Source organism: Crinia signifera, chromosome 1 (genome assembly GCF_055691185.1).
Source record: "Crinia signifera chromosome 1, ASM5569118v1, whole genome shotgun sequence".
In the NCBI taxonomy this organism is placed as follows: domain Eukaryota; kingdom Metazoa; phylum Chordata; class Amphibia; order Anura; family Myobatrachidae; genus Crinia; species Crinia signifera.
Window position 1 is genome coordinate 218,131,190 of NC_139217.1, and position 13,296 is coordinate 218,144,485.

The 13,296-nt window shown below is 43.2% G+C and overlaps 1 protein-coding gene across 3 annotated transcripts in view; it reads right to left on the reverse strand.

Annotated features, from left to right (window-relative positions):
* Positions 1-13,296, reverse strand: part of TICAM1 (TIR domain containing adaptor molecule 1) — a 115,082-nt gene that overhangs the window by 83,109 nt on the left and 18,677 nt on the right. For 2 of the 3 annotated variants that reach the window (XM_083179265.1, XM_083179263.1), the window contains exon 2: positions 2,977-3,102. The exons of the other annotated variant lie outside the window; for it this stretch is intronic. The gene's annotated coding sequence lies outside the window, so the exon portion shown is untranslated. The remainder of the gene's footprint in view (positions 1-2,976; positions 3,103-13,296) is intronic. 3 annotated transcript variants of the gene reach the window in all.

Genomic DNA, 13,296 nt, shown 5'->3' on the forward strand with positions numbered 1-13,296 from the left:
GCGCATGAGACATATGCGCATCCCCGTCTAACGGAGCACCCCTGGGTCCCCGCCGCTGGTCCCCACCTCCCCGCTCCCCCCTAACCCTGCCCATCTCCCTGAAGCGGAGACGGGCAGGGTTTGCATGCCCCGCCGCAAGTTAACTGGGATGCGCCCCAGTAAGATGGAGCGCCAGCTCGCCAGCGGGGGCAATCTGGAGAGCCCCGGCACTGGCTGACAGTTGCTCCATCTGTATACCTATCCAATCACATTACCATATCTACTCTCTTTCTTTTTCACATTTTCCATCCTCCTGGCCAAACTGCTGGGTCACCATATCATACAGCACACCAGGAACCTTTGCATTCTTGTGGAACTAATGCCTATTTCCCTATAGATTGTAAGTTTGCGAGCAGGGCCCTCATACTTTACGGTCTGGAAATTCCCAGTTTGTTGTATAACTGTCTCCTATAGTAATGCGCAATATGCTGTGCTATAAAAGAAACTGTTAATAAATAAATGAATGCAGTGGGCTCCCTGCATCAGCCGCGAGCCTTGCTGTTTGGGGGAATCCTTGCTGTCCTCTGACAGCGAGGGTTCCCCAGGAAGGTTGAATATGGTGAGTGGCCGGTGCGGGGGTTAACCGGCTCACTGGTTTTCGACGATCCCCGCCAATTAACCCCCTCACTGGCCGCATTGAATATGGCCCACTGTAGTAAAACATTCTCTATATCTTCATGTGTAAAGTATATATATATATTACTTCTCTAAACATACTTCTCTAAAAAAAAAAAAAAAAAATCCCTACTGCCCTCCTCCTGCCACAGGACACTTCCAGCCCTGGGCAGAATGCAGGAGTGTCCCCCCAAAAAATGGGGGGTGTGGTATGATAGTAAACTACATAAAAATACCAGATGCTGTAGGCAGGGCTGCCATCACAAATCATGGGGCCTGGGACTGACAGAATGGGCACGGCCCCCAAGGAGGAAAGGCCAGGTGCTACAGCGTAAGTGGCACACATAAATACATATATCCACCTGGAACCCCTGTACCTTTTTCTCCCTCCTTCCACCTCCTATCTCTCATCCCTATAACTTACACTATCTCATTCACTCTCTCACTCAAACCTCTCAATGCCTTCCCCCTCTCTCCTGTACCGACACAGGCTAGCATTACCTGCACATTCAGCCAGCTGTGCAGCATTGTACTGTACAGCACAGCTCGGTACAGGCAGCAGGATGTAGCCAGCGGCTTCTGCTGGCTTACGTGTCGTTTGCGGGTGGTCTGCACCCATCCTGCATCCTGGACTCCGGTGCTCGGGGAGGGAAGTGGGGGCAGGTGGCAAGAAACAACGCAGTGCAGGAGCTCACCTGTCATGCTGCAGCTGCAGAGATGGCGGGGACTGATCAGTAGCAGAAGTGGGAGATGGGGCCGCTCATGCTGCCAGCTCCCCCTCCTCCATGCACCACCTTGCCAGAGACGCGGCCAGTGATGCGGACACGCCGGACAGAAAGCAGCCACTGATGTGGACACGCCGGACAGAAAGCTCTCCTGATTGGCTGCCAATCAGGAAGCTCCTTTTGCCTGGCGGCTCCTATTGGCTGGCGGCTAGTGCATTGGTAATGCGCTACTGCTGTCCGCGTCCCTGACTCCCTGGCAGCATGCATGGTACTATTCGGAATGCTGCCATCTGGGCCCCAATTCTAGTGGGGCCCGGGACTCCTGTACCCCTAGACCCCCCCTATCGGCGGCCCTGGCTGTAGGTCTTTTTACATTACCGGCAAGAAGTTGTTGGTTTTTTCACTCACTCACTTCACTCACTCTGAACAAGCACCCACCTTCCACCCTGGTGATCCTGCTGGGCCTGCTGAGCGGAAGGATAAGAACCCATCAGTATCTGCCTGGGAGCTCATCTACAGTATGTATGTGTACATACTGGTGATCTGTGTGTGTATAGCAGTGTGCTGGGGGCTCAGGGTTAAAGTAATTTATGTGTGTACAGTGCTTTGTGTGTATCTTCATGCTTCCTAGGCTGCTTTTCTATTCCAATCCACCCCCTGTTTCCATCTATGCCATATGGTTTTCTGCCCATCTATGCAAACCTGCTGTCTATGCCCCATCCCCCACCCTCTATCTATGCCCCCTCTGCCTCCCACTCGCCATCTATGCACCCTCCCATTCGTCACCTATGTCCCCCTTTCCCCCACCTGTCCATCTATGCCTACCGCCACTCAACTGTGTATGCTCCCATATAATTCTTTGTCTATCAGTCTATGTCCCCTTCCCCCACCCATCAATCTATGCATCCATCTTTGCTCCAATCTGTCTGTCCATCCATCTATGCCCCCATCTATCTATCTTCTCTCCGTCTTTCTCTCACTGAAACTCTCTCTTGTTTCCCCCGTTTCTCTCTACCTCCCAGCCACTCTCTAAATCCTGCTCACACCCCTCTCTTTCTATCTTGATCCTCCATACCACCTCTGAAGCCCTCCCTCTGGATTCGGTATGAAATACCGACAGTCAAAATCCCGACGGTCAAAATACTGACAGCTATTGACCGATGGTCAAAATCCCGACAAGGTCAAAATCCCGACATGGTCAAAATACCAACATTTAAAATCCCGATAAGGTCAAAATACCGACATATAGACTGTAGACAGGTGAAAAAGTCAACATGACTTTCGGTCGACATGTCACAAGGTCGACATAGTTTTTTTTTTACCCGAATGTCGACAGTCAACATGGACACCGTTGGAAGTCAACGGCAGCCCCTCGCGATGCTTCAGGCATGGTTTCACTATTTTATTCTCACACCACACCCTGGATGGTAGGGCATGACCTATCAATTTATTGTTTGACCACTCTTGTGCATTATATGTGTGTGCACTTTCATTGTATATTGTCTCATTACTGAAGCTTAAATAAAATATATATTGAAAAAAAAATAAGAAATAGTTTGCGTATTTCTCTTAAATTTATTTTCAGTATTTTACTTACCAACTTCTTTACCAGGGACATGCTGATCATTCCATAGAAAGGTGTCCCACTGAGGAGAATCCTGCAGCTGCTGAGATGGCTGGGAAGGATCATACCATGAAGTCTCCCGAAGCAGCTGAAAGGCACCTTAAAATATCATACAGTATTTCTTATAAAATCTTTTAGTGATACAATAAGACAGGTCGTTTATACTGAGAAAATCAGTCATTCCAGACAGTGGCGTAGCTAGAAATGTTTCTCCCCCCTGCCCAAATAAATTCTGGCGCCCTCTCCAAACACGCCCCCTGCTGGCTGAGCTGATTAGCAACCCAGGCAGCAGTGAGCGCAGAGCTGGTCTTGCTCCATGCATATCTAATGAGCGGTTCCCCACCCTGTGCATATGTAATGAGCGGGACCTGCTCATTACATATGCATGGAGCGGGGACCCGTTCATTCAATATCCACTGCACTGGGTCCCCGCTAATGAGAGATGTAGAGGGTGGGACCAGCTCAGGGCTCACTGCTGCCTGGGTCGTCTGTCAGTTAAGCCAGTGGTGCCCAAAACAAAACCCGCTGGCATCGCTCCCCCAAGCCGCCGCTGGGTCGGCCACATATGTAGCTATGACACTGCTTCCAGATATTTTTTTTCTAAAGTATGCAAAAGACAAAGGAATGACTAAATGGGTGCGCAATTAAACCAGCAGCTATAATCCAATTCACAGAGTATAAACACCTTAGACTACCCAAAATGCGATACAAGTGGAAAGGAAGTGAATAGGAAGTAATAGGGATTTCTTGAACTCAGTATCAGCCTCCCAGGCCCTGAGCCACAAAACTCTGCGAGCATGCACAGAAACTGCCGATACCTTACATAGCATTTTAACCGCTTCTTTACCAGCCTCGCAAGTATATTCTGCGGCGGCCTTCAATTTTTTTGCCAAAGCCAACGCTTCCATATCTAGCTGTGGTAAAGAGCAGAGGGTATTATCCCACACTATCATCACCTTGGACACCCATGCGGAGGCAATCACAGGTCTGTGAGTAAACCCCACACCTTCAAAAGCTGCTTTCAAGCAACACTCCAGTTTTTTATCCACCAGATATTTAAATGCAGCACCGCCTTGCACAGGTAAAACCGTAGCCTTTGACAGCCTTGCGACTGGAGCATCTACTAAGGGAACAACTTAATATGCTCCTCTGGCATTGGGTATAAACTCAAGTACCTTTTAGGTAACAGGATCTTTTTATCGGGCATTTTCCAAGCTCCTCCTAACAAGTCCTGCATGCCCTCATCCGAGGGCATGCGTCTCTGCGCTGTCTCTTGAAAATTCCCTGAATAGGAGTCTTATCTCCCTCAGATAAATTTAAAGATTGCCAGTGTTTGCACTGGATACAATTTAAGTGACACGATGTGTCGGCACGTTGGCTACTCAAGAGATTAAAACATCACCCTGCCGGCTGCTATAAAGACTGGGGAAAGCATCTACAGTCAGCCGACAGGGTGACTATGGACAGATACGGCAAACTGCTATAAAGATGGGGGAAGTCTACAGTCAGTTTGCCGTATCTGTCCATAGTCACCCTGCCGGCTGACTGTAGATGCTTCCCCCCCCTCTTTATAGCACATACCTGCAGAGTGATGTTTTAATCTCCTGAGTAGCCAACCTGTCGCACACCATGTCACTTAAATTGTATCCAGTGCAAACACTGGCAATCTATCAGGCACATATATATTATCCGCAAGCTTTTAGATGAATGAGGCATGAAGTGCAGGCAGTGATCTGCTGCTAGGTGCAGAGTATGCACAGAGCCCCTGGCAGCGGCCGAATCAGTGTCGCCCCTTCTGCCTTGTGCAGTATCCTGCATGATCTGCAAAAGGCTGCTAAAAAAAAGCGTCTACAGTCAGCCGGCAGGGTGACTATGGATAGATACGGCAAACTGACTAGACTCTTTCCCCCATCTTTTTAGCAGTTTGCAGTATCTGTCCATAGTCACCCTGCCGGCTGACTGTAGATGCTTGCACATTATTCCACATACAATAATGCCCATTACACATTCTATTTTTCATTAAACTTCTGAATGCCTTGTGCAGTATCCTGCATGATCTGCAAAAGGGCCGGCTCCCCCTGTGATAAGGGTATGGAACCAGTGGACTGTTGAGAGGATGACAATGGTCCCTCATTTTAATTGTCAACCTATTGTGTGGCACTGTATCAAAGGCCTTAGTGAAATCTAGGTAAATTACATCCACAGCATTTCTGTCGTCGAGATTTCTGCTAACCTCCTCATAGAAGCCTACTAGATTAGTTTGGCATGAACGATTTTTCACAAACCCATGCTGGTTCCTACTGAGTAAACGATGCTGCTCTAAATATTTCAGGATACTATCCCTTAAAAATCCTTCAAATAGTTTACCCACTATCGATGTTAAACTTACAGGTCTGTAATTTGCAGGATCCACCTTTTTTCCTTTCTTGAATATTGGTACTACCTCTACTATCCTCCAGTCTTTTGGTACCCTGCCTGTTGATAATTAATTGTTAAAGAAGTAATGAAGTGTGATAGCTAGTTACTCCTTTAATTCCATAAGTACCCTGGGATGGATCCCGTCTGGCCCCGGCGATATATTTGTTTTGAGTTTGCTGAGCCTCGTAATTATTTCGTTGTGCGCGAAATCCACAGTGAGATCTGCATTCTTTGTCCAATTTGTGGTAGGAGTTTTTTCCACGGTCTGTTTTTCCTTCCACTGTTGTCGACTAATGGACCTAATGTTTTCTTTAATTACCCGCTTGCTATTTATATATTTAAAAAACTTTTTGGTATTGGTTTTGCTTTCCATGGCTATACTTTCCTCATATGCTCTTTTAGCTGTTTTTATTTCCCTTTTACAAGTTTTGTTTAACTCTTTATATTTGACGAACGTCTCCGCATTTAACTTATTTTTATAAAGCTTGAAGGCTCTTGTATTATTGTTTATAGCTGACCTTACTTTTTTGTCCAACCATGGCGGCTTCTTTTTATTGAATTTTCCCTTGTTAACTTTTGGAATGTATTTGGAGGTTAATGGTTCAAGTACATTTTTTAGGATATCCCACATTTCCTCAGCATTTTTACTCTCCATTATCTCTTCCCACGTAACTCTTCTTAGCGCTTCCCTAAATAGTTCAAAATTCGCTTTCCTGAAGTTTAGTATTTTTGCTGGTCCTTTATGATGTGATTTACTGAAGGTGATTTCCAGGGTAACCATATTGTGGTCACTGTTCCCTAGTTGTTCAATTACTTCCACGTTTGATACTAAGTCTGTGTTGTTTGTTAGTACTAAATCCAAGAGTGCCTCATTACGAGTCGGTGTATCTACGACTTGTGTGATATACTGGTCTTTTAGTAGACTTAGGAACTCACTGCTTCTTGAAGTTTTACATGTTTCTTTTTCCCAATCAATGTCCGGAAGATTAAAGTCCTCCATAATTACAGTACAACCGGACCTTGATTTGATGAATGTTTGATCTGGTTAAAAGAAGAGACTCCTCCCTTTCGTTTATATTCAGTGGTCTATAGCATACCCCAATTAATATCTTGTTATTCGTTTTATTATTATTAATGCTGGTAATCTCCGCCCACACAACCGATTACAGAATATTTTGCCTGATTTATTAACTCCTTACCAACTAGGCTTTGTACGAGGGTGCCATTCAGTAAAGGTTATTCGCACAGCTAATGCGGCAACAATAGCTTCAACACAAACCCTAGGTTCTAAGCATATGCTTCTGAGCCTAGATACTCAAAAGGCTTTCGACACTGTGGCTTGGCCACATTTATTTCAAATTCTGCAGATTAGGGATTTCTATGCCTATTTTGTCACTCTAATTAAATATTTTATCAAACCCCTATGACATCTTTTTTGGTAAATGGGGTGAAAAGTGAACCTTTACAAATGTTAAGAGGTACAAGACAGGGATGTCCATTATCCCCACTCCTTTTCAACTTATCAAAGGCGTAACTACCATAGATACAAGGGGTGCAGCTGCTATGGGGCCCACAGCTGAAGGAGGCCCATCTTTACTGTCTAAGTAACATGCTTTACATACATTTATCACCATCAGTTGCTAAATAAGGGGGCCCTTACAAACTTTTGCTATGGGGCCTACGAATATCTAGTTACACCTCTGAATAGACCCTTTACTAAGAATTCTACAATCATCATCGATACTTAAAGGAATTGACATAGTTTTTTAAAAGTTGTAGTGGTCCGCACAGACTTACTACTATTTTAGGATTCAGTAATTTCCAGATTTTTCTAAATCTTGTATGTTCCTTTAAATTCTGGAGGTGCTCCCTGGGAATGTATGTTACTGATAAAAATGAAAAAAGAAAGAAGAATTCCCAATTTGAGGCACTGATTCAACTGACATCAAGTATATTGAATCTCGTTGAGAGTATTCACCAACAAGTTCAATGTTAAAATATACCTTTTATTTGTATTAATTAAAATTGCTGCAAGCAAGCGAAAATATAGACAAATTCAGTATGTGTGATATAAAGATCATAGAAATAAAGTGATTTAAAATATTGCACTGTGTTGGTGTTATACAGTATTCTGCCTGTCGTGCGTGTCAGTGTATATAACCACTGAGGTTTATAAAGTTTAGTGTTCTGAGTAGCACAGTTGCTATGTAGTTGTTACAATGTTGCTATATATTTTTCTACCTTAAATTATTAGGGTTCTTGACAAACCCTGTGCCAGCAGCTATTGATTGCGCAACACACACCACTTGGTTTTTTCCCCTCAGTGGTACTCACGTTAAATTTCCGGGCTGTGTAGATAAGCTGACCTTGGCAAACCCGGGAATGTTCTCCGTGCTGTATTTTTCACTGAACTCATGACTGAGATCATTGTCAGGAGACTTCATAAATGAGCTTATTATGCCATCTTGTGGCTTTTAACAGTATTGCTCAGTGTGCACCATTACTACAGCTGAAATTATAGAGCAATGTAGCTAAATCGTATCATTACTACAGCCTGCAGTGTGTGCAATACAAAGTATCCAGCTGAATTATGGCCAGAAGAAAAGCAAATAAAATGTGACTAGGTTTACCTCAAAACCCGATACAGCCCCAAAGTCTCTCAGTAAATTCAAAATATTTGAAAGAGATGATCTAGGATTGTCAATGTATAACATTATACCATCTGCTAATGCAGAGATTTTAACCTCCGCATTACCTATGTCAATTCCTGATACAAATGAAAAAAGAAAGAAGAATTCACAATTTGAGGCACTCATTCAACTGACATCAAGTATATTGAATCCTGTTGAGAGTATCCACCGACAAGTTCAATGTTAAAACATACCTTTTATTTGTATTAATTAAAATTGCTGCAAGCCAGCGAAAATATAGACACATATGTGTGAATAAAGATCATAGAAATAAAGTGATTTAAGTGTAACCATTACGATACATTTTACCACAGTTAAGGTGGGTACACACGGGGGCAATATTGGCTGAAATAGCTTTGGAATATGCTCTGCTGTTAAATTGCAAGTTTTGCAGATTTAATTACTTGGTTACAGTTCAAATGATTATACATGTTTGGACAGCAATTTGGATTTAAACGTGTTATGCTGGTTTTATCCGATATAACCAGGACTGTCAAGTTTGTGACAATAGTGTGCTTCAATATAGCCAAGTCCAATTTATTGAAATGTACTGTACAGTATTCTACCGTGTGCTCTGGGTTACAATGTACTGCTTGGATTTTATCCAATTACCGCAGATTTCCTCAGATGCACATCAGACAGCACTAGCAGTTTTCTTACTGGTATGGCTTTACATATTATGGTCTCAACAGTAAAGACAAAGGAGTGATTTGTTTATTTGCCCCCACTTTGTAATAATGGTGTATATTGCAGACAGAATTACACTGTATTGACTGAGGTAGTGCATCAGATACTTATCCTTGCAGTTATTATTATGGCAGGTCACGCCACTCTATATTGCTTGAGAAGTTAACTGTTGGTACCACTATTCGTGTGTACACACCAGGCAATTTAGTATTGCTTACAAATGCCATGGCGTCAGCCTCATTGTAAATGGCTAGCTCCAATCGGCAAACTGTTAGCATTAAGGGGCACAGTATGGTCATTGAATGCACTTATATCTTATTGCACTTGGGTCCATGATGGTTTAGATATTTTATTCATTATGGTACATGAATGTAAGTTGCGCTGTTAGGTGCAGTGTGCCCCTATAAGATAATGCAGTTGTTTATATATCCTGCTCGTGGTTTCACATTCAATGTCATCAATTATAGTAGCAATGAGAGCCACTTTGGGCCTCACCGACCCATGGAGACTGCTGAATCCCACAGACAGAACACACACACACCTCTCAATGGTCCATAGATCCTCATCACGTATAGACAGGATCCTAGTGGCAGATGAACTAATGACTGAGGTTTCCAGAGCCGACATTTATGACATTCTAATTTCGGACCATGCCCCAGTTATGGTGGCACTTAACCACTCGTTTATGCACCAAACAGATTATATCTGTCAATTTCCATCCTATCTGTCGGCCTCTGAGGATTTTAAGTCATACCTGATTTATAACTGGACCAACTACGTAGATGAAAACCTAGACTACTGGGACAGGCCAGAACTTTTTTGGGACGCATCTAAAGCCGTAATGCGCGGTCATATCATAGGATATGTTTCAAAAAGGAAAAAGGAAGCTAGAATAAAACACGACCAACTAAATAACACAATGAAATCTGCATTCCAAGCATATACCACCAACCCCTCAGACATCACCCTTCAAACATATAAAGAAGCTAGACAACTGTTTGAGACGTACCTAGCCACCCAGGCACGACACTCACTAGATCATACCAGACATAAATACTACAGATGGGGAGGCAAGGCTGGGAGATTGCTGGCAAAGATCTCAAAACCCCCCAAGAAACGCAATATCATTACCATGCTAAAGCACCCGATTTCCAAAGTAAATATAACAAAATCAGTTGAGATTGCCACACAGTTTCAAACATACTTTGAAAACCTCTTTGCCTCGCCATCTGAAAATCCAGCCACTCAAGAAACACCCTTTTCAAGTGAAGCCCTGCCCCTGCTTACCCCAGATCAACAATCCGCCCTGGCAGGGAACATAACACTTGAAGAAATCAACATGGTAATATCTAAACTCCCACATGGCAAGTCCCCAGGGCCTGACGGCCTCACGGGAGACTACTACCGCATACTCCAAACTCACATCACACCATCCCTAATTGAACTCTACCAAAAAATTTATAAAGACAGAACTGCATCCCCTCTCTTTAATGAAGCTTTCATTACACTCCTCCCCAAACCAGATAGAGACCCTATCCTAATGCCCTCATACAGACCTATAAGCCTACTAAACGTAGATTATAAAATCTTGACAAAAATAATAGCACTACGCTTACAAACCATCCTACCAGATATTCTTACTTCTTCACAAATGGGTTTTGTACGGAATAGACACTCTGTCAGGGCGGTACGTGCAGCCCTGGCAGCGATCATAGCATCACACAACTCACCTAATGCCCGAAACATGCTCCTAAGTTTGGATGCAAATAAGGCATTCGATATGATCCTATGGCCCCACCTGTTCAACGTACTGGAGAAAAGAGCATTTGACTCGGACTTCCTTAAGTTCATACGAACAATATATCACAACCCCTCGGCCTCACTGCAGATAAACATATCTAAGGGCCCACGCTTTTATTTAGAAAAAGGAACTAGACAAGGATGCCCCTTATCGCCACTTCTATTCAACATAGCATTAGACCCTATCCTAAGAACATTAGAAAACTGGCCAGAATTTAAGGGAATAAAAATAGGCACCCAGGAACTAAAATTATCAGCCTTCGATGACGATATTCTTCTTTATATAGCCAACCCCGAACACACTCTGCCTATACTTTTAGACAAATTAACCTCCTTAGAACTCATTACTGGCTTTAGTATTAACATGGATAAATCTTCTTCTTTACTTCTTTACGGACCTAAGGTTCCTCCTACGTGGGCACCGCAATACAAGCTAAAATGGCAAACCACACATATCCCATACTTAGGCATCCAGATACCGCGAAACCCAGCCACTTTATATGCCCTAAACATAACCAAAGCCATCACTACCCTTTCAAATGATATAGCCAAATGGGAACGTCTCCCACTATCTTAGTTGGGTCGCGCTAATTTGCTAAAGATGGTAGCAATTCCAAAGCTGCTTTACCCATTACAAATGCTTCCAATTTTACTAACCCAAAAATATGCCCAACAGATCACCTGCATCACCCGTAAATGCATATGGGCAGGGGGCCGTCCACGCATTGCCATGAAGAAACTGACACAACCTGTATTTAATGGAGGCATCAACTTCCCAGATATAGTGACCTACAATCACGCAGCTTTATTTAGACATCTACGAGATTGGCTACACTCTAGCTCCGTGTATACCAACACTCCCCTGGAACAGGGCTTCCTAAATGACATGAACCTTGTCAGTTTTCTACATCTACATGATCAGGAGCTACCTGACCAAGTCAGAACCAACCCTCTGCTATGGTCAACTAAAAAGATCTGGCACATATTAAGACACAAAACAGGACTAAATCAACACCACTCCCTGTTCCTACCCCTCTTTAAAAACCCAGCATTTTTGGACGGCATGGCTACTCTTCCCTACACCGCATAGGCGGAGATGGGGATAAAATCGGTTGATTCCCTATTGGTAAAAGACGAGAAGCGAGTTATACGTTTCTCAGAACTGTCCGCTAAATATCCTATGGTTAGCCCATACCCTTTGGCCTTTTTGCAAACTAATTTCTATGTATTACATGTGATAGGTCATTTCTCCAATAAGGACTGGAATAACACCTTGAATACTATGCTCACCTATACGGTCCCGACCTCAAGAGCAATATCCATCCACTATACTTTTTTGAGACAGATCTTGGATTACACCAAGATCAAAGGTGGTATGGCCACTTGGCTAGATCACTTCTCTGCGCTCTCGATCCCACAATTGCAGAAGGGCCTCCTATACTCCAGACAAACCCTCAAAGCCAATATGTACATCAAGCTATTTCTAAACATTTATCACAACTCTTATTTATCCCCTATCAGACGTTTCCATATGGGAACCTCAGACACCCACACTTGCCCAAAATGCCGCTCAGACAATGCAGATACCTATCAATGTTTGTGGGCATGTCCTATCATTCGCTACTTCTGGTTACTGGTGAAACGCTATGCAGAGGCAAAACTCGTTAACTTTGTTCCCTTTACCCCAGAATGGGCAGTTCTGGGAATATTTGACCCAAACACCCGTATGACAAAAGAATGCAAAAAATTACTATTGGCTCTGAGTGCAGCGGGTAGAAAAACTATCCTCCAAAGCTGGATTGACCCCGCACCCCCACAATTTCCCCTATTTCTGTCTAAACTACATTTCCTGTTCAGGATGGACTGGGTGGAGGCCATGGTAGACAGGGGTAAAAAAGTTGGAAAATTTTTTATGTTATGGGACTCTTATATACCAACCCTCCCATTGAATATCAGGAAAATGATACACGACAGCCTGCAATCTACTACATGGTACCTTAGTCGAATGGCTTCACAGGACCCCCCCAGTCCCTATCCAGTGATCACTTGCGACCTAACACAATATTTTATTTGACTCTCTGAAAAATGTATGAAAACTTAAATGACTGTACACAAACGTATGCCATTATTGATGGAAATGTATATCTACACATTTGAATGTTAAGAATGTGACAACTACTACGGCATGTATACTATGTAATGTGCACGGAATGTCTCAAAAAAAGTTTTGAAAAAAAAATTATAGTAGCAAGACATTTATACTGTTAGTGACACTTTCAGGTTAAATCTAGTGTACACCCCATACCATTTATTGGTTACATGTGCTGTGGAACCATATCAGTGTATGTTACAGTACTTCTCAGATGTCAATCTAAATGTGGTAGCAGGCAAATGCGCTATTTGTGACACCTTCAAGTTAGAGCTAGCGTATACACCATACAGTTTTTTTGGTTACACGTGCAGTGGAACCATATCAGTGTAGTTTACTTCTCAGCTATCAATCTCAATGTGGTGGTAGGCAATAGTTCTAATTGCTCTTTTGAATTAAGTCTTTTATATACACCATACAGTTTGTTGGTTACACATATAGTGGAACCATCTCAGTGTAAGTTAATTAAGAAAAAAAGCCAAGTTATATGTGGACAAATCTGTATCTAGCGGCTATTTGATACCTAGGCAGACTAATATAACATAACAG